Source organism: Octopus sinensis, linkage group LG22, assembly GCF_006345805.1.
Source record: "Octopus sinensis linkage group LG22, ASM634580v1, whole genome shotgun sequence".
NCBI lineage: Eukaryota > Metazoa > Mollusca > Cephalopoda > Octopoda > Octopodidae > Octopus > Octopus sinensis.
In genome coordinates this window covers 11,204,798-11,226,775 of record NC_043018.1, presented here as the reverse complement: position 1 = coordinate 11,226,775, position 21,978 = coordinate 11,204,798, and the positions used below count along the sequence as shown (strand labels likewise).

At 37.8% G+C, this 21,978-nt stretch overlaps 1 long non-coding RNA gene across 1 annotated transcript in view; it reads right to left on the bottom strand.

The window, feature by feature from the left end:
* The window catches only part of LOC115223267, a 61,495-nt gene extending 39,982 nt beyond the window's left edge, over positions 1-21,513 (bottom strand). Inside the window, exon 1 of the long non-coding RNA XR_003882789.2 lies at positions 20,925-21,513. This is a non-coding gene — a long non-coding RNA (uncharacterized LOC115223267). The remainder of the gene's footprint in view (positions 1-20,924) is intronic.
* Positions 21,514-21,978: the final 465 nt, after the last annotated feature.

The following is a 21,978-nucleotide window of genomic DNA, read 5'->3' as shown; positions in this document are numbered from 1 at the left end:
TTTTTTCTGTGTTTTTTTGTTTGGATTAACTATATATATATATATACACATACATATTACATAAACATATACACACACACACATATATATATACATACACATACATATTACATAAACATATACACAAACATAAACATATACACAGACACACACATACATATATATATATAAACATATAGTCAGATCAATAAGTATCCAGATTGTTGCCATAGTAAGGAAGCTAAAGCATGCACAGTGAAGCCGCTTGGCACAGATTGACCTTGAACTCTGCTGTTCATATGCAATAAGTTTTAACATTCTAGCTCACTTCCACTGTTTGTAGCAGTGCTTGGAAGTAATGAGTTCATTGCATTGACCGTGACAGAGAAAGTTGAGCAGAGAATGTACATCAAATTTTGCCAAAAGCTTGGCGATATCTGCTCAGTAGCCTACGCAAGGTTTACAAAAAGTTTTCAATGTTCTTGACACAATCAAGATGATTTTTGTAACTGAAACCTGAGTGTCTTTTTGGTCAGCTGAAAGCAGTTTTGGCACAAACTTGGCAGACACATGTCTCATAGCCAAATCTTCAGTGATAATGGACTGAACTCAACTGTAACTAATCTGTGCATCCTCTGATAACTCATGGATGGTGATTCAATGATTTCCCTTCACAGCTGCACGCATATCTGCGATGTTTTTCGCAGTTCTGCTGGTTGTGGGTCTCCCAGAACATTCATCAATATTGACATTTTTTTTCTTGGCCATCTTGGAAACATCTGAACCACTTGTACACCTGTGTGCGTCTAATACACTCCTCTCCACACACTTTCTGCAACTTTGCATAGGCCTCTGAGCAGGTATCGCCATGACAACTTCCTCTGTCATGGTCAATGTGACGATTGCATGTTACACATGTTACTTCGAAGCACTGCTGTAAACAGCAGAAGTGAGCCAGAACATTAAAATTTAATGCATAACAGAGGTCAAGGTCAATCTGTGCCAAGTGGTTTCACTTTGCATGCTTTAGCTTTGTTACTATGGCAACAGCGTGGATACTTATTGACCAGACCACATACACACACACACACACACACACACACACACACACACACACACACACACACATATATATATATATATATATATATATATAAAAATATACATAAATACATATATCCACACACAGGATGCATTAAAATGCTTAATTTGACTTTGCAGACTGCATAAGAAAGGGCCCCTTCATCATATTGGTACTGTTATATATCATTATTGTTACTTATCACCCTTTTTATTTAGTGTAAAACTTCCACAGTTTCTTGTTTCAGTTTTAGGATCTTTTCCTTTGGATTGATTGCCCTGTTTTGTGCCCTTGTGGCTAATATAGACATTATTCTCATTATTAAATTTATAAACACACTGATCTCAATCTGCATGCTTCCAGTAACCATATATATATATGTGCGCGCACGTGTGTGTGTAATTAGCATTGCAAAAAATCTCATATTAAAGACGATAAGTTTTTGTACAATTATCGAGCAGAGACTATTACTACTACTACTACTACTACCACCACCACCACCACTGCAACCAACACCTGTCAAAATTATGTCCTCCTCTCTATGGATTGATTTCCAGGAGGAGGAGGACAAAATCAGAAACAATAACAAAAACGGAAAACACGAATTAAGATTAGCTATTTTAATGCCACACAATCTCGGGTAACCACCTGTCTGTCTGATTGATTGCCCTGTGAGGCCTGCTGCTCTGCCTGGCTGCCTGATGCTGCTTTATAACAGAGTCCGGTTATACAACTGTAAATAAACTAGGTTGGGTGATTCTAGCTGCTTGCTGAGGAGGACACCACATAAAGAAGAGAGCCAGAAACAAACCCGACGAAGGGGAATTCTCTCTCTCTCTCTCTCTTCCATAACTTGTGAATTATTCAGTAGCAGACCATACAAGAGAAGAAATTCACAAAACCTCACACACACATATTCATGACAAATAACAGCATTTTTTTTTCTAGACATAATCGACCCCAATCAATAATCATTGGATTGGCAGGGTATTTGAAAGGAATTTTTGAGTGAGTAAACTAAGGTGTGGGGTGCATATATTTTTGTAATTTTTTGGCGACGGGAGCCTACCTCTATGTTCTACATATACAAAAATGTTCTTCGGAGATACCAGGAAATACCCAGACCCAGGTATGATATATCTCTTGCTCCTATTTTCCTATAGGACCCTACCACTGGGGTTTATTTTTACATGACCCTTAGATGAGAGACAAGTGAGCAATTTGAACTGTAAGAAACAGCAGCTAAATCCCTTGAATTACATGCTACTGTAAAGAGAAACAAAACACTGGTAAATAATGGTCCTGTATAAACTATTTTAATTGTTTCAGTCATTAGACTGCGACCATGTTGGAGAACCGCCTTGAAGGGGGTCTTTTTTGTGAAACAAATCGACCTCAAGACTTCTTCCTTAAGTCTAGTACTTATTCTTTCAATTTCTTTTGCCGAACTGCTAAGTTGTGGGGATGTAAACACACCAGCACTGGTTGCCAAGTGTGTGTGTGGGACAAACACAGACACATACATATATATACAACAGGCTTCTTTCAGTTTCCATCTACCAGATCCACTCACAAGTTTTTGGTCAGTCCAAAGTTATAGTAGAAGACAGTCTCCTAAGGGACCACACAGTGTGACTGAACCCAGAACCATATGGTTGGGAAGCAAGCTCCTTACTAGACAGCCACACCTGTGCCTATGTCTACAGGAAAAAAGGAAAAAGAAAATGATATAGATATGGCTGGGACATCTGCTGTCACGACTGACCTAGGGATTAAAAGAATTTCAATTTTAGTGCTTTTCCATAATGTTGCTGCTTTTACACCTGTTTATTAAATTTACCTGCCCATAAAAGTCAAACTTACTCAGCAAGATCAGCTAAAATTACATAACAATAAACCAATGGTATATAAAGCACCCACTGACAAAATTTCAAATCTGTATGTAAAAAATTTACAAAGTTACAAGCAAATATAGCAGACACCCCTCTTGAACCTGAATATTCAAAACATCAAATAAACATTACATTTGATAGATTAATATGAACACAAAAGATGTTTTAGGTGGGGTTTTTTCTTACACACACACACAACAAGGCCTTGCTTCGTTGGGAAAACTTAGCTTGCCGGGTCTTCTCAAGCACAGCATATCTCCAAAGGTCTTGGTCACTTGTCATTGCCTCATCTCAGGTTTTCCCGGGTCTAACTCTTCCACAGGTTCTCTCTACTGCTAGGGTGTAACACTTTTTCACACAGCTGTCCTTATCCATATGCAACACATGACCATAGTCTCTCTTGCACACTACATCTGATGCTTCTTATGTCCAACTTCTCTCTCAGGGCGCTTACAGTCTGTCGTGTATGCACACTGACATTACACATCCAGTGGAGCATATATATATATATATATATATATATATATTAAATAATAAAAGAATGTAACTCTTTCCACGAAATAACATGGAAGGTCTCAAAAGGAGGGAGAGAAGACAGATTAGTTTATTACCCTCATAGTCCAGCCAAACATATTCAAATTGGGAATACAATACATATATATTTCTTTTATTATAATTCCAAGGTTGGGCAATCACAGTACATTACATCAGATAAAATAACATCAGATAAAATAAATTAAATTAAAATCACATGCAGGTGCGATGTTTAAAAGATTTATAATAGTCCTTGTATCATCATCATCATCATCGTTTAACGTCCGTTCTCCATGCTAGCATGGGTTGGACGGTTCAACCGGGGATCTGGGAAGCCAGAAGGCTGCACCAGGCTCCAGTCTTATCTGAAGTAAAATTAAATAGGGTAAGGCAATTTAAAATTGTCCTTGAATGAATTAAAATAAAGCAATTCACAAATGAAATAAATAAAAATATAAGTGAGATAGCTTACAATCATTTCAAGAAAATATGCAAAGCAGAAACTTATTCCTTTGACTTTGGTGGCCACTTTTCTTTCATCAGAGAAAAAATTATTTTAAATCACCTTACTCTATCTAATTTTACTTCATACGAGGACTATTATAAATCTTTTAAACATCTCACTTTCTTGTGAATTTAATTTAATTTAATTTATTTAATCCAATGTAATTTTCTGTATATGTATTGTGACTGCCCAACCTTGGGATTATAAAAAAAGCAAGGTAGCAGGTGACTGTATCAGATAGCCAAAAGAGAAGCTAGGAGACAGGTATATATAGCCAAGGGAGTAGCAGAAAAGAAGAAGTCTGCTAATGTTCAGCAACGTGAGGACCGAAGAACTGAAGTATTTCGGATTGCAAGACAGTGTGTGAGAGAAAACTGTGATGTCATAGGAGAGAAATGTATCCGCATGAATGATGGTACCCTTGCATTTAATGATTCTGCAAAGAAAGAGGCTTGAAGATGCCATTATAAAAGACTGCTGAATGTGGAGAATGAATGGGATGAGGAGGGTCTGCCGAAGGTTGACTCAAATGAGGGACCAGCTACCCAAATCAACAGTACCCTGGTAGATAAAGCAATTAGGGATATGAAGACAGGGAAAGCACCTGGCCCATCAAGAATCACAGCTAAGATGCTTAAAATATCGAGCAGTATGGGTTATGGTCTTGTCACCTGCATCGTAAATCAGGTAGTTCATGAAGGAGTCATACCCAGTGACTGGTGTAGCAGTACCATAGTCAACTGCTACAAAGGTAAAGGGAAGGCTTTAGATAGAAATAACTACAGGAGTATCAAATTATTGGATCAGGAGATGAAAGCTACAGAGAAGGTCATAGCCCAACTAATTAGGGAGAGAGTTAGCCTAGATGAGATGCAGTTTGTTTGTGTGCCAGGCAGAAGCACTACTGATGCCATATTTCTGGTAAGGCAACTACAGGAGAAATATCTAGCCAAAGATAAACCTCTGTACTTGGCTTTTGTTGACTTGAAGAAAGCCTTTCACGGGGTCCTCTGATCCCTTATCTGGTGGTCAATGCAGAAACTGGAGATAGATCAGTGATTGGTAAGAGCTATACAAGCCCTGTACAGGGATGCTGTCAGTAATATGAGGGTTGTCAATGAGTATAGTGAAGAATTCCTGATAAAAGTAGGAGTTCACCAAGGATCAGTCCTCAGCCCCCTTTTATTCATCATAGTCCTCCAGGCAATAACAGAGGAATTCAGGACAGGCTGCCCTTGGGAGCTCCTCTATGCTGATGATCTTGCTCTACGCACACACACACACACACACACACACATATATATATATATATATGTATAAAGTAACAAACTGAGGCCAAAAAATCCTTCAAAGGGGTGTGCTAAACATCCAATTCACTGGTACTTAACTTGGATGCCATATAAATATTGGTATAATTCAATTATAAAAATAAATTAAATATAGCGATATTCTATTGACAATCCAGTAATTTAACAGATTGTCATATATATATATATATATATATACACACATACATATATACATATATATACACATACATATACACACATACATACATACATATATATACACATACATATACACATATATATATATATATATACACACACATACATATACACACATATATGTATATATATATATATATACCTATATATATGTATATATATACACATATATTACATATATATGTATATATATACCTATATATATGTATATATATACCTATATATATGTATATATATACACATATACATACATATATATGTATATATATACCTATATATATGTATATATATACACATATATACCTATATATATGTATATATATACACATATATACCTATATATATGTATATATATACCTATATATATGTATATATATACACATATATAAACATACATATATATATATACACACATATATATATATACACACATATATATATATACACACATATATATATATATACACATATACATATATATATATATATATATACATATATACATATACATATATACATATATATGTCGGTGGCACATAAAAAACACCATCCGAGCATGGCCGTCTGCCAGCCTCGTCTGGCACCTGTGTCGGTGGCACATAAAATCACCCACTACACTCTCGGAGTGGTTGGCGTTAGGAAGGGCATCCAGCTGTAGAAACACTGCCAGATCTGACTGGCCTGGTGTAGCCTTCGGGCTTGCCAGACCCCAGTTGAACCGTCCAACCCATGCTAGCATGGAAAGTGGACGTTAAACGATGATGATGATGATGATACACACATATATATATATATACACACATATATATATATACACACATATATATATATATATACACACAGATATTACACATATATATATACATTTATAAATATTTTAATAATTATATACATATTTATAACAAAGGATTGGCTATAAGCCTCCCCACATCCTAGAAAAATGGATGCCAAAAGATGCTATTACCACCTTAAAATCTTTGAAAAATAAAACACAGGCTGTGTTCAGACAAAGTAAGATCATGAATTTAACTTTTGGTTAACCATGTACGAGATCCGGTTTGGTTAACTGTGTACAAGATCCTGTTTGGTTAACCATGTACGAGATGCTGTTTGGTTAACCATGTACGAGATCCTGTTTGGTTAACCGTGTACGAGAACCGATTTGGTTAACCATGTATGAGATCCGGTTTGGTTAACCGTGTGCGAGATCCTGTTTGGTTAACCGTGTACAAGATCCGGTTTGGTTAACCGTGTACGAGATCCTGTTTGGTTAACCATGTACGAGATGCTGTTTGGTTAACCATGTACGAGATCCTGTTTGGTTAACCGTGTACGAGAACCGATTTGGTTAACCATGTATGAGATCCGGTTTGGTTAACCGTGTGCGAGATCCTGTTTGGTTAACCGTGTACAAGATCCGGTTTGGTTAACCGTGTACGAGATCCTGTTTGGTTAACCGTGTACGAGATCCGGTTTGGTTAACCGTGTACGAGATCCGGTTTGTTTAACCGTGTACGAGATCCGGTTTGGTTAACCGTGTACGAGATCCGGTTTGGTTAACCGTGTACGAGATCCGGTTTGGTTAACCGTGTACGAGATCCTGTTTGGTTAACCATGTACGAGATCCGGTTTGGTTAACCGTGTACGAGATCCGGTTTGGTTAACCGTGTACGAGATCCGGTTTGGTTAACCGTGTGCGAGATCCGGTTTGGTTAACCGTGTGCAAGATCTGGTTTTTGTGATATTTTTGCTGCTTCTTAAGAAAATATATATACATTCTTTTACTTATTTCAGTCATTTGATTGTGGCCATGCTGGTATATATATATATATATACAAGAGTTGGACAAAATAATGGAAACACCTAGCATCATAATTTTGAAATATCTATAAAACCATCAAAAGCTTGTTTATTTTTGTTTTTTTATTTATTATTTGTGTTGCTTAATATGTTTCGCTAAAATTGCTGTTTCTTTTCAGATATCATCAGAAAAAGATAATTAAAATTCATTAAAATGACAGCTCTATCAGACTTTCAAAGAGTTCAAATTGTTGGTGATAGTATGGTAGGCACTAGCATAACGAAAACAGCTGAAATGTTTGGTGTATCAAGAAGTAGTCTCAAAAGTAATGACAGCCTTTGAGAAAGGGGGAAAAACCTCCTTGTCGAAACAAAACTCTTAGACAAATTGTTACAAATTACTGCAGAGCTTAATGACCACCTCGAGAACCCAGTTTCCAAAAAAACTGTTTGCTGGGAGTTGCCCAAAGCCGGATTTCATGAGAGGGCTGCAATCAGAAAACCACTACTTTTAGAAACAAACATTGCAAAGCATTTATAGTGGAGAATTGGTCCCTAGAGCAGTGGAAGAATGTCATTTTTTTTAATGAGTCATCCTTTACCATATTTCCAACGACCAGCCAAAAGAAGCATTTGATCCAGACTGCCTTCTTCCAACTGTTAATCATGGAGGAGGATCTGTGATGATCAGTGGGGTGGGGGCTATATCTTGGAAATCTGCCTGCTCAATGGTTTCCCTTCATGGCAGAATTAATAGTCAAGACTATTTAAGCATTTTATTTTATCAAATTCATCCTATGGTTGCAGAACTGTTTCCAGAGAGAAACACTATCTTCCAGGAAGATAATGCACCAATTCACACAGATAAAGTTATTACAGATAAAGTTGCACGAGGAACATTCTGGTGAAGTTGAACATCTTATCTGGCCACCACAGTCCCTAGATTTCAATATTATTGAACCTTTATGGTGCATTTTAGAAAAACAAGTAAGGAGTCGATATCCTCCACCATCATCACTACAAGAACTGGAGACTGTTTTAGCTGAAGAATAGACAAAAATTCCTTTGGAAACAATTCAAACTTTGTACGAGTCCATACCTCTTAGAATTCAAGCTGTAATTATTGCCAAAGGTGGTCCTACCCCATATTAAAATAAATTTGTTTGAAATTTTAAGGTGTTTCCATTATTTTGTCCAACCCTTGAATGTGTGTGTGTGTGTGTGTGTGTGTGTGTGCATATACATGAGGGTGTGTGTGTGTGTATATATATATATAATAATAATAATAATAATAATAATAATAATAATAAAGGGTAAAAATCATTAATGATTTTTACCAGGTAGTCAGCGTGGAAATAAAACCCTCATAGGTAAATTTTACAAATATTTTATAATTATATACATAATTATAACAAGGGCTTGGCTTATGCCTCACCACACACTGAAAAATAGACATCAAAAGACACTATTACTAGAGAATTTATGGTTGAGCTAGTGTCTTTTGACGTCTATTTCTCAGTGCGTGGGAATGTCTGCTTGCGACTAAATAAGCACCTAAAATCATTAGTAAAAGCATGGGACATGCTGATATAAGGTCATCCTTGATTGCAAGTGATGGCTGTAGTTTATATCACACCATCATTTTAATGGCCACCTGTCCATGCTTGCATGGACCAGATAGAATTTGCTGAGGTAGGTCTTCAAATGGCCAGAAGCTCTTCCTGCTGCCAACTTTTCACTTGCTTACAAGTAATGTTTATCCATGGCCAGGCATGTTTTCACAGAATATTGGAAATAAATGACACCACTTGTATGAAGGTGACACTCATTTACAGCTAATTCCACATCGACAAGACAAGGAGATACAAACACACACATGTGTATATATACACACATACAAACATACATAGAGTTTCAGTTTCTCTCAGGTGATTCTATTAAGAAGGCTTTTGATCACCCTGGGGCTATAGTAGAAAACACTCACTCAAGGTGCCACATGGTGAGACTGAACTTGTAAGAAAATAATTGGGGTGCTACCTTTTTAGTCACACAGCTATGCCAGAAGATTTGACTTTAACCCTTTCGTTACCAACCTGGCTGAAACTCTGAGTACAAATGTCTTTTTTTCATAAGTTTTGAATTAAAATCTTCCACCAAACCTTAGTCACACTTTATGTTCCTCACACCAGCTGAATGATAACTAAATTATTTTACTGAATTCTTTGTTATATTTAAAGTAATTGAAAGAACACAGAGCATCTCAAAATAAATACAGCAACGAAAGGGTTAAATAAACCTGACAAAAAAATATACATCCTACGACATTTATTGAATAGTGTATGGTAATAGTCAATATTTATCAGTCAGATTATATAGGATAATTGTTTTTTCAGCTAATTGCCAATCCTTTCAATGTGAAGTAGTATTGTCACAAATAAACAGATAATATAGTTCCTCATGCAGGTAGGATGTTCATTTTGATTGGGGAAAGAGCTGAGAAATAGCAATGTTTATAATAGTTTTACCTTGCTTACAACATAAATGAAGTGAAATATCTCACAAACAACCTTGACATAGTTAAGCAACGAACTGAAAATAAAAACAGCAACATTTGAATGAGTCTTATGTTGACAAAGATTGTGCCGCATATCAATACATGTCTAGATATGCTTTTGTGATTGACTGCTAGCACAGGACACTCCCTGTATTGTTAGTGTCTTCTCATTTATTTATCCTTTCAGTTAACATGTTGCTTACAGTCAGCAAATACATGTGGAGAGAAAATACAAAATCACTCACACTAACTGCTATACTACAAGTTATTTTATTTATGTGCCCTTTTCAAGCCTAGCCAGGCTCATGGGCCCGGTTTCCCGGTTTCTATGGCGTATGTGTTCCCCCCAGCTGGACGGGATGCCAGTCCATCGCAGCATTACTCAAGAAACAGGAAGAAAGAGTGAGAGAAAGTTGGGGCGAAAGAGTTCAACAGGGGTCGCCACCGCCCTGCTGGAGCCTCATGGAGCTTTAGGTGTTTTCACTCAATAAACACACACAACGCCCGGTCTGAGAATCGAAACAAGCAATCCTCCGACCGTGAGTCCACTGCCCTAACTACTGGGCCATTGCGCATCCACCTACAGAACCATACCAGTCACAATTTTTTTAAAAAAGAAATAGAAAAGGAGAAAATGCTAATAAGGAATTTTTTATGTAGTTGTTTAAATCTACAAGGAAGAGATGCCAAATTTCCCTCAAATTACACCCTACTCTCTAGAAAAAATAAAAATGGAAAGAATACATTGGATGATATAAAAAAATACATAATGGTGATGGATCTGCTCGACAAAGCAAAAACATGTTAGCTAAAAGGATAAATGAGAGGACATTAACAACCCATCTATTTGCTTCAGATGTGAAAAGAAGCGTAAAATGCTTAAGATTTTCTTCATCAAACAAATGCATCAATTGCTAATTAATTCTACTGTTTTCAAAGTTCCTCTCAAGTTATATAGTTCTCACTATTTTGCTCCTTCTTACTTGCAAGAAGCCCATCATCATCATTTAACGTCCACTTTCCATGCTAGAGTGTAGTGGGTGCTTTTACATGCCACCGGCACATGGGCCAGTCAGGCGGTACTGGCAACGAGCTCGCTCAAATGTTTTTTCACGTGCCACAAGCACAAGTGCTAGTAAGGCGACACTGGTAACGATCACGCTCGAATGGTGCCCTTTTACATGCTGGTGGCACGTAAAAATCATTAAAATTCTTTACGCCTCAAGGCAACCGAACTGTTCTTTAGATTCTAGTGACTTGTCTTATACGAATTGATAGCTATATCTAGCTAGGCAGGCAATCATGAAGAGATTCCTTTCTTGGATCACAAATAAAAGGTGAATTTTGATACACGTAAGCATGGCTAGGTGGTTGAGATGTTTACTTTCTAACAATGTGGTTTCCAGTTCACTCCCACTGCATGGCACCTTGGGTAAATGTCTACTATAGCCAATCAAAACCTTGAGAGTGGATTTGGTAGATGGAAACTGAAAGATGTGTGTGTGTGTGTATCATCATTATTTAATATCCATTTTCCATGCTGGTATGGGTTGGATGGTTTGACAGGAGATGGTAAACCCGGAGAGCTGCACCAGGCTCCAATTCTGTTTTGGTATGGTCTCAACAGCTGGAAATCCTTCCTAACACCAACTACTTTACAGAGTGTACTGGGTGTTTTTTTTTATATGGCACCAGTACAGGTATCTTTTGTGTGAAACCAACACTAGTACCTTTTACATGGCACCAGTACTAATGCTTTTCAAATGGTGCCAACACTAGTGCTCTTTGCATGGTGTCAGTACCTGTGTTTTTTTTTCATGTGGTGCCAGCACTGGTGCTTTTTACATGGTCCTTGACATTACCCATCCAGTGGATCATGTTGGCTTCATTACTTTCAAGCCTTTGCAATTCCCCTGTAGTCACAGCCTACAATTCACTGCCATGTAGCATTATACAATCTGCCTTTAACTCAGAGAGAGAGGCTCTTTGTTACCAACAAAGGTAGAAGCTCTCTGAACTTTGTCCAGCCTGTTTGTATTTGAGTAAGTAAACTTTCAGAACTTCCAATCCCACTGCTAACTTGGTCACCTAGGTAATGGAAACTATCTACTACTTCTAAGGATCCTCCTGGACATTTGAGAAAGTCTATTCTCTGTATATTTTCTGTTAACCTTCCAGTGATAATGATGCACCTCTTGTGTGTCCATAGTTTGCACTGGGCACACTGTATGTAGTTTCTACCAACATCTTTACATATCAAGCAGGGCCATCTCCCTGAAGGGATTTGTGATGTGTCCGTTTCCCAACTTACTAGGATTTTGGTCTTTGCTAAATTAACTCTGATTCCAGACCTTGCTTCCACACCTGAAATATCCTCTCTAGTTCAGATAGTGGCTCAAAATAAGAACAAGGTCATCAGCATAGAGGATCTCCCAAGGGTAGCCACATTATGGCCTGGAGGACTATGATAAACAAGAAGGGGCTGAGAACTGAACCTTGGTGAACTCCTACTTGTACACTAAATTCATTACCATACTCATTGCTGACCTTCACCTTACTGACAATGTCCTCATACAGGAGTTGTACAACCCTCACCAACCACTCATCTATCCCTAGCTTCTGCATTGATCACTAGATGACAGAGCAGGGGACCCTATCAAAGACTTTCTCCATATCAACAAAAGCCAAGTAGGGGTTTGTTTTTGACTTCTCCTGCAGTTGCTTACCAAGAAGCTAGCATTGGTAATGCTTCTCCGGCACAAAATCAAACTGCATCTCATCCAGGCTAACTCTCTTCCTAATTAGTTGAGCTATGATCCTCTCTGTAACTTTCATCACAAGGTCCAATAATTTGATACCCTTGTAATTATTTCTAAGGCATTGCCTTTGCCTTTGTCGCAGCTGACTACAATGCTGTTACACAAGTTGTTGGGTATGACGCCCTCATAGGTAACATGATTAACCATACAGATGACTAGGCCATAACCCCCTCTGGCAGATATTTTAAGCATCTCAATGATGATTCCTGAAGGGCTGGGGGCTTTCTGTCTTTATATCTTTAATTGCTTTATCTATCAAGTGACTGTCAATTTGGATAGCTGGTCCCTCTGTTGGGTCCACATGCATTCTCAACATTTAGCAGCCTTTCGTAGTGGCACTTCCAAGCCTCATTCTTTGCAGAATCACTACCTGCAGACACACTTCTCTCTTACAACATCATGATTTTCTTTCACACACTGTTTTGCAATCTGAAACACCTCAAACTTCTGGTCCGCAATGAGGTGTTTCAGAACATTGATAAGCTTCTTCCTTTCAGCTTTTCCCCTAGCTAAATATACATATCTCTTAGCTTCCCTGCTACCACCATTCTTCCAGGATTGTTTTTTCACTCTAATGGTCCTGTCTGCTACATTGTTCCACAATCATGTCATCTCAGGTCTGGAGGGGACTTTGCACAAGCCACAAATTTGGTCAGTATATCTCATTAAGTTGTCCTGTTGGAGCCTCCAGCTGTCCTCATGTTACATGTTACTATATCCTCTTCCTTCTCGTCAAGTGCTTTGTGTGGATCATCTCTAAATCTCTGACTAATTAGGTCTTTCTTTTCCCAACTAGTTGTCTTCTTGACAACATTCTAGCCCTACACACGAGTCTGAGTGCGAGGACACGTGTGTGTGTGCTCGTGCAAGCACGTGCCTTCTCTTGTGTGTTTGTGGTAGTTGTAAACAAGTGTCACCACCATACAAGCAGTGTCATTCGTTTTCAATCTCCCATGAAAACATGTCCAGCCACAGGAGAATATTACCTTGCTTGGACAGAAAATCTGCCTCAGTGAATTCTGTCTGATGCAAACAAGCATGGGAAAGTATAAGTGATAATGATGAAATAAATTTCGAGGTCTCTCACACACTTCCAAATCCACATTTGAAATTCAAATGATGTAAACCTCACTAGTTTCATGGACTGTTCCATATCTCCTTGGGATCACTGTGGCAGTACAAACATGAAGAAGTTTCATCATAGTTCATAAACAAATGGTGAACTTAGATAACAAATGTAAATTTAGTAGTCTCTTATAACTCCAAATTTAAATTCAAAATCCATTTGATGTAGAAGCTCATCAACTTCAAGGATTGTTCCCCACCTCTTTGAGATCAAAGTGGCCAGACATTGCAACATGGTCTGTATACTGAGGCATACAAGGCATTCGAAATATCTCTCTTGATGCAGGTTAGTCACTATCTTTTAGAGGCTTGACCTATACCTGTTTGTTGACATCCACTGCTTTCTGATTAGAGAATAGAACTCAGCAGTGATTCAGTGGAGTTCTTGAAACCAGGTCTCCATTATTAGGAAGATGATTTCTCCTTCCATCTCTCTGCCCTTCATTAATTTTATGGTTTTCTATTCCTAATTTATAGAAAGATTTTTCTCAATTTTAATCTTGAAGCAGTGAATGTTGCATCTGTTATTTGTTACAAGAGTGTGACAGTGTGAATGTTTCTGAATTAATGGCACAGCTTTTGAGTAGTCTTCTCTCTGCAGACAAACCAACACTGTAGATTTGATAATTGTACACACAAATCTTCACTAGTTTCTTTATTTTTTAGATTTTAACTCAGTACTACAAGCCTGTTTTTATGTGTGTGTGTGTGTGTGTGTGCGTGCGAGCGCATGCCTTTGTGTCTGTGTTTGTCCCCCCCATCAAAGCCTGACAACCAGTGTTAGTGCCTTTACATCCCTGTAACTTAGCAGTTTGGCAAAAGAGACTGATAGAAAAAAGTACTAGGCTCATAAAATAAGTACTGGGGTTGATTTGTTTGACTTAAAAAAACCCTTCAAGGTGGTGCTCCAGTATGGCTGCATCAAATGACCGAAACAAGTAAAAGAATAAAAGAAAAGAATTGAATTTCGAGGTGAGCAAAAGATGTGGGACTCATTAGTAGAGTCGTTATTTTAATTAATATCCATGTTTTCGTGCTCAGATGGATCAGATGCGATTCACTGATCTGCCAGACCCCTTCCTCTCAACAACCATCACCTGTTTCCAAATGAGATATTATTCCCCCATGGCTAACCATGTTTTCCTGGAAAACTGGAAAGAAATGGTACTGTTTATATGATGGTGACATTCACTTCCAACTATCATTTCATGTCATCAGAAGAACACACATTCTTTCCATTTAAACAATGGCTCAATAATCATTATGATCATCATCATAATATCACTTAATATCCGCATGGGTTGGACAGTTTGACAGGAGCCAGCCAGGTAGAAGACTACACCAAGCTACTGTGTCTGTTTTGGAATGGTTTTTATGGCTGGATACCCTTCCTAACACCAACTACCCCATAGAGTGGACCGTGTGCATTTTACCTGGCACCAGCACAGGCAAGGTCAATTTTGGCATGGTTTTCATAGCTGGATGCCCTTCCAAAGGCCAACAAGTTAACAGTGTGGACAGGATGCTATTTACATGGCACCAGTATCAGCAGGGTTGCCAAATAACCCATTCTTCAATAATATATTCATACCAGCATGCAAAAAATGGACATAAAACAAACACATATCAAGAAAACATTACCATATGCACCCCATCCTAAACATACCCAGTATGCAACTACAAATGCTAGGCCTCAACTACTACTAAAGAACTTTCCCAACATCCTCAACATGACAAAGACTACATCAAAAAGACTAACTTTTCTTTTCAGGACCAAAAATGTATTTCAGCCTTCAACAATGACCAACCTTTTTCAAAACTTGGTGAGATCCAGAAGGGAATCATCCAGACTGTGTCTTCCTTACCCTCTGCAACAGCCACCACACCCACAATCCTTCTTTACAGAACACAACCCTGTCTATGCCCCATCACCACCATCTTGCAACTATTAATTTACAAAGTGTTCAAAGTGCGCTGATACAACTAGCCCTGGTGAGTCTGTAAAGGCCATGGGTACAGCTCCTTCTTTCAGACCAATCCAATAAGGAATATTTAAACAAAAACATATACATCAATCATGATGTTTCCACTGATTACAATAACAAATCAATTATTCTACCATCATGAAGAATCTTGGAGCTTAGTCCCAGATTAGACCATACTGATTAGACCTATGACAAGAGCCATTCCAGCATTGGCTCTGGTATGGTTAGGAAGTTTGCTTTCCAACTGGATGGTTTTGAGATCAGTGTCACAGTATGGAACCTTGGACATCCACATTAACCCCAAACTAACAAAGCCTTAGAAGTGGATTTGGTAGACAGAAACTGAAAGAAGCCTGTTGAATGTCATATATTTGTTATGTCATGCTTTGTATTAAAAAATAAACTATAAATGTGGTCCTATCAATGTGTTTGTTAATCTGAGGTTTTCTCAATTTTCTGATTATTTGTATGTATGTATGTCTATATATATATATATGGCGGCACGTAAAAGGCACCAACCAATCGTGGCCGTTGCCAGCCTCGCCTGGCACATAAAAAGCAGCCCCTACACTCACGGAGTGGTTGGTATTAGGAAGGGCATCCAGCTGTAGAAACATTGCCAGATCATACTGGGCCTGGTGCAGCCTCCTGGCTTCCCAGACCCTGGTCGAATCGTCCAACCCATGCTAGCATGGAAAGCAGACGTTAAACGATGATGATGATATATATATATATATATCATATAAAATCTGTCTGTCTGTGTGTCTTCTCGGATCTCGGGCATCCTCCATCCGATTGCGCTCAAATTTGATATGTAGATACTGAAGGTATCAGGGCATGTATAAGTCTTGAAAAAATTACAAAAATCAATTCCAGGTGAGAATGTGATCAATAAAGCCGTTTTTGTCCTGCTTTTCTTCCGTCAACCTGTACATAACTGCACTTTCCATTTTTTTGTTGTTTTTGTACTGCTCAAGAACATAACACACAGCCAGGTCAAGGAGCGAATTCATTACCTCATAATACTGAGCTCAATGCTCTAACCACTGAGCTATGCGCCTTCACATGCAATCATGTAAAAGTAGACATTAAAACTATGATGATGATAATGTATCTAGTATTACATGAACTAGAGTAACAGTAGAGCGAGATTATTTATAGATTTGGCTGTCATTTCTTGCATGTCAAACAACCACGTTGTTGTGGTTGTTTAGCCTCAAACCAGCCTTGCTCCACCAAACCTATGATCAGGGTTACCCCAACGATGAGCATTGCATCTTTTGAGACGTATGAAGGACTATATTGTTCGATGTTTTCTTTCCTTATGGGTAATTCGGCTGTTATCTCTGGCGGACCGAGCGACAACCAAACAGCAGCAAAACCTCGTATTTACAGAAGATAGGTGGGCTGTGCCTTTGAGAGTAAAAAGTGTTTTCCACGGAGACAGTAGAGCAGTGGTGACAAGCTAGGACTTGATGGAACTTTGATACATAGGCGGAGACCCTATCAACTCGGCCATCTAACACACTTGTAACTGACAATGACTTAAGTGGACATTTCTTCCGACAAACATTTAGAAATATTTATACTTCCTCCTCTCACGACCACCATTTGTAGATGTAAATCTATGTCTGCCACCTCACTCATTCCCTCCGTCCCCCCACCCCCTATATATCTCTCTACTTGGAATATTTTCTAAAAACATGTGCTGCACAATGTACAATGGTGTTTTAAAGAACTACATCCATCCCCAGGGTGTCGACGTAGGAATGAATCGATGAGCCAGTGGTGGGGGTAGCGGAATTCGTGAAATGTTTGTAGTAAGGAATCGGTATTGCTAAGGAGAAAGTAGCGACTGGAATACATAAAAACAACTGGATAGGAATACTCAAACGTTGTTGTTTAACGCTGATCGGGGCCGTAATCATAGATTTTGGGATTTTTTTTTTTTTTTTGATATATCATAAACTACTACATTGTCTAACGTATCCCCCTTTATTTACTTATTCATGTGATTTGATGGAGATTTGGCTTCTATTTCTAGTAGATCGAGTGACGGCATAGAGGCTCTATCGTCGGCTCATAGAATAAAAACAAAAATAAGCGAACAAGAAATGAACAATTAGTTGCTGTGTCCCGCGGTAGTCTTAGACTAGACCTTCTGTCATTTGTATATCAGATACTATTCTAATTTATAGCGACGGTAGGATGTAATTTGGAGAAGATTTGGTCGTTATTTCAACCAAGTCGAGTGACTATGGAGACGTTTCGCCGTTGGCTCGTGCAGGAATGGTGAATTTAGGTAAAGAAGAATAAATTATCATTCGAAACAGACGATTAGACACATTGTAAATCTCTCATGGAGAATTATAACTGACATTATCAAGCAAACCAACCAAGAAGAAGATCGAGTCACTCATACATTTCCAGGTTGAATTCATAAAACCAGTTGCTATTTTAGCAACCAGATCGGCCTTGATTCAGTAGATCTTTGATCAAAGCGATTCCAGTTACGACAAACACGTCTTTCCTTCTTTGTTTGTTTCTTTTTTTTTTAGTAGTGAAAATATAAGCCACAATATCCAAGAAATCATTAAAAAAAAACAGTCGGTTGTGATCTGATAGAGATTAGGTTGCTATTTCTAACAAGCCCACCAACCACTTTAGAGACTCTCTCCTTCGTTGAAGAACCACGAATATTCTGACACGAAGTCAATTAACTACACACCTTAATTGTACTCAACACACACGAGCCAATCTCTATGCAGATGCTCCAGCTGCTAGAACTAGCAGCTAAATTCTCAAAATATATCTTCCCGTCAGAAACACGGGGACACTACAAAACATATTCCTACATGCTCCTAGAACGACTGACTGGTCACAACTGGAGTGCATTCAATCATATGTCTGTTTGAACACGGTTGACCTGGAGCTAAACCACTATATATATATATATATATATATATATATATATATATATATATATATATATATATACACACACACAAAGTATAGGAAATGCGTAGCAATTAAGAAATCCTAAAGCGAAGTATTTGTGCAAAATAGCAGTCACTATTGAAGGTTTTCAGGTGGATTTTCAACCGTGGGAAGTAAACAGCGGTTAACGAGGGCATGCACGACATTCTAACACTCAGTGTGTAAACGTGTGTATGATTAATATAGACAATAGATTTATGTAATACAAATGTTTAAAGCGTGTGTGTATGTGACATAAAATTGATCGAAATGACAAATGGACATGTTAAACTATCGAGGTGTTCGGTAGAAAAAAAAAATATCTAAAAAACGACATTAGACAAGTATGCAGTAGATTAAAAGAGAAGAAAAAAAGTGAACAATACACACGCACATATGTGTGTGTGTTTATATATATATATATATATAATATATATATATATATATATATATGTGTGTGTGTGTGTGTGTGTGTGTATGTATTCATCCGACAAGCCATGGAGAAAATGGGGAAAATGAAGTAGACGAGAATGAGAAAGAAGAGGAGGTACAACAAAAATAATAAATGTATCAAGCACGAGCATAAATGCTTGAAAAAAAAAAAATTGTTTTTGATTTGGGCAACAAGATCAAAAAATACTTGAGGGGTGGGAGTAAACGATGCTACTGACTCCAGTACTTCTTAATAATAATAATAATAATAACAACAACAATAATAATGATAATAGTAATAATCAGTATCGTTCACAAGTGCGTGTTGGCAACAAGAGTTCCTTCATAGAAAAGTGGCTGATGAAAAGATTGGAGGTTTGTTCTGTGAATGCACCGAGCTACACCGATATGACGACGACTGTGTTATGAGGAACTAGTGTGTGTGTATGTATATATATAAATGAAAAGAATGGAGTCGAACGAAGATTTTAACAAAATTCCTTTACTTTCGATATATATATGTGCACACATACACACAAATACTATCTAGTAGCAGAAGGTTGTTAATGGAATGGAATTAGTCGACAATCAGGAATATAAAAGGACGGAAGTTCATATAGTTATATGCACGCACACACACACACACATATATATATACGCATGTTTATAAGCATACATATATAGTGCACACATGTATAGACACATATTTATATATATTTATATATATATATATATACACATAAACATAGAATTATGTATATATGTACACATCATCATCATTGTTCGACCGTGGTGATGATGTGTACATATATACATAATTCTATGTTTATCTGTATATATATATATATAAATATGTGTCTATACATGTGTGCACATATATGTATCTATATATATATATATATATATATATATATGTACACAAACACTCACACTATGTGTGTGTATGTATGCATACACACAAATACATTTATATATGACAGCAGGTGATAAGGTCATAATAATAATATATATATATATACATACGCAAATATACATACATACGTATTGTAAATGAAGTATTTGTAAGGAATTAAGATAGAGCGGAATCTTACACTTTTACTGTTTTTACTTGATGTGTCAAACTTGAGAGAAGACAGCATTTCGTGACTGCCCCACCATCAGAAACTCTCTCGGTGGAGGGAGGGGACACATGGAACCAAACTTTATAATCAATCAATATAATTTTTTGTTTGTTGGTTTCCGACTGCCTTTTTCTTTCTCTCTTCCTTAAAAGGAATTCCTTCCTTGTAATTTTTTCTCCTCCCAACAAACCAACACTAGAGAAAAAAAAACCCAACCAAACTTGAAATTACAGAAAATGGGGAGAAAGAAAAAGAAAAACCGAGGGCATAAAATTCCAAGTTGCTTCACTTGAAGTCACTAATTAATAAAAGGAAAATCCGAAGGAATACCAAATAATAGAAAATAAACTTCCATTCCTTCCTTATTTTAGATGGAAAGGAAGGAGTCTTTAGACTAGAGCCTAACTTAATGCATATTTGACACTTTCCACTTAGAATAAATAAATATATTACTCAAATGAACAGAGAATGCTGAATAAAAGGTTTCTTGAAACTATTTTTTCAATTTTATTTTCTTCATTGTTTCTCTCATTCTCATTTCTCACTCTCCTTCATTCTCTTTGCCATTCTTTCTCTCTCTCTCATTCTATCTGTATATTTTTTAAAGACTTACCATTGAGCGATCTCTGGACAATGTAGAAAAAGAGTAGAAGATAATGTAGAAGGTATACAAGACTAAGTGGGGTTCGTGAGATGGTGGTGTCGTTAACCTCGGCAGCAAATCAACGAGCCGTGATTCGTAGAGTGGGTCGCCTTGTAAATAAATGTGTTAGTAGTGGTGCTAGGTAATAACAGCGGTGGTGGTGATGGCGGTATGCAGGATAGATGAAAACGGTTTAGGCTGTTGATGTCGTTGTGTGTGGAAGTGATTGCGTGTAGGGAACGTTCGCGGTTAAAGTGCACGGCATTTGGAAGCATTCGTTGAGGTGGAACGGCAGCGAGGTAAATGCCAACGGATGCGATCCTACGATAGCAGCCAGTAAGAGAACATGGTAAAGGCAGTAGTACAGCTGAGAAGCGTACCACTTGCACAGCATTGGCCTGCACTGGACAGACAGGCCACCAGGCATAAAAGCCTCAAAGGAACACAATAGATGGGTTCACCACAACAACCGAGCAAAGCCCTCAGCTGAAACCTTCAGCAGCCAAACATCAGCAGTGTTGCCAGCAGTGGCGACGCTGCGCGGCGGCGGTGCAAAGTGCTCTCGTCTTCAACGGAGATAACTCCAACCACCTAGTTACCTACTTAATGGCTTCATTAGAACCAGCTACTGCTGTCGCCTGTAGTGGTGGTAGTTATGATCGTAAGTACGATGGTGGTGGTGATAGCAATAGTAGTAGCAATGAATCGGTTCAACAGAGGATTTACTCAGAATTGGAAAGGTGGTTCACAAAGCTAATACAGGGAGGAATGCTTTTGAGTAAATCCAAGACACACACACACACAAGAGTATTATGGGAAAATGGCACATATGATATTAATGAAACCTGACTAAATTAAAATGCTCAACACAAAATATTCTCTATAGCTTCTTCACTATCTGTTGCAGTGACTCTTTCCCTGATATATTCATGCACCATGCCGTTAACGAGAAGAAATTATTGAAATTAGTCATTACTCATTTTACCTCATCTTAGACATAATATTTTGTTCATTAATTTTCTGC